Raw genomic sequence first — 1,449 nt, 5'->3', positions numbered from 1 at the left:
AGATAGAAAGCATCTTTGTAAATAACTTCACGGAACCCGGAAGTGAACAAGCCTTAGGGCGAAACGCGTTTTCCGCATCCAGCAAAGGGGTCTCGTCGACACAACCTCATCTTGGCATCAGCCTCATTTATCTGCTTGCTCTCCATGGCTCTCTCATCTCCCTGGTGAAACCGTAAGCCCCATTATCTTGTGGCTGTATGCCACGGATAGCAACTTCCACTGCAAACCCAGGCAGAACTGCCTGAATTATTCCACATTCAATGTGTATCACGGTGGCAACTTTTCAGGGGTCCTTATAGCATACCAAGCATTTAGCATCTTGTCTGAGGTTAAGCTGCAAATATCCAAAGATTCATTAGTTAATGCATATGATTAACATATACCTATTACTTTTGCTTGTTATTCTTCAATGTTTTTTCTTCTTGCTTTTTACTTCTGTCTCCTCAGCAATTGATATATGAACATGAATAGCATATACCTCTCAGATTTATCAAGCACTTAGCACCTTGTCTGAGGTCAAGCGGCAAATATCCTAAGATTCATTAGTTAATGCACATGATTAACAGATACATATCAATTTTGCCTGTTATTTTGGATTCAAATGTTTCTTCTTCTCGCTTCTGTCTCCTCAGCAACTGACATATGAATATGAATAGCATACCTCTCATATTTGTCAGTTATGTTGGATTTGACATTTCAGTATGTAATTTGATAGATTCTAAACCTCTATTCTAGATTCAAACAATTTTGCTACTAGTGTGACTTCATATCCATTTTTTGCATCTAGTATCCATTACTATTAATTATTTGTTTGGACAAACCACAACATACGTAGCAGTCAGGGATTTCTTTGATTGCAATCAACAGTGCCAATCCTGACAACCTCATCTTCCCGAGATCATCAATTTCGTGGACTCTCATTCACGATTCCCGGAACATTGCACCACGTGAGTGGGAATTTTGGAATCGGGTCTAACGTGGAAAGCAGATCCACATATTTCCACGATTCTTTCTCTATCACTTTACTGTCGGTCTCTCTAAAATTTCAGCATTCTTAAATAGGTGCACTCTCATTGGTGTTCACATAAAATTCTCTACTACCATACCACGCTGCCAGCGCCCGATCTCGTCTGATCTTGGAAGCTAAACAGCGTTGGGCCAGGTCAGTATCAGGAAGGGAGACCACCTGCGAATACCTGGTGTTGTAGAGCAGGATTTTCCTCACTTATGCGATATCAACACCAACAGCAGTATCACCAATTTTTTCTATTCAGTAATCTCTAAATCCTATTTTCCCATCTCGGTGTTTAAAATATAATGGTCATTGGCACTGTTTTCGTGATGTTCATTATTTTCTATTTTTCATTTTCTAGAATCTTGATATGTGTATGCTAATTCTCTGTATCGCTTTTAGAGGAGTGACTTCTGATCATTACCCTAATCTCTTAT

The 1,449-nt window shown here is 39.3% G+C and overlaps 1 pseudogene; it reads left to right on the top strand.

Moving 5' to 3' along the window:
* The first annotated feature begins 1,092 nt into the window (after window positions 1-1,092).
* LOC134947182 (5S ribosomal RNA) lies at window positions 1,093-1,211 on the top strand (annotated as a pseudogene).
* Window positions 1,212-1,449: the final 238 nt, after the last annotated feature.

This window comes from Pseudophryne corroboree, chromosome 7 (assembly GCF_028390025.1).
Source record: "Pseudophryne corroboree isolate aPseCor3 chromosome 7, aPseCor3.hap2, whole genome shotgun sequence".
Taxonomy (NCBI): domain Eukaryota; kingdom Metazoa; phylum Chordata; class Amphibia; order Anura; family Myobatrachidae; genus Pseudophryne; species Pseudophryne corroboree.
This window is presented reverse-complemented; position numbering and strand designations above follow the sequence as displayed.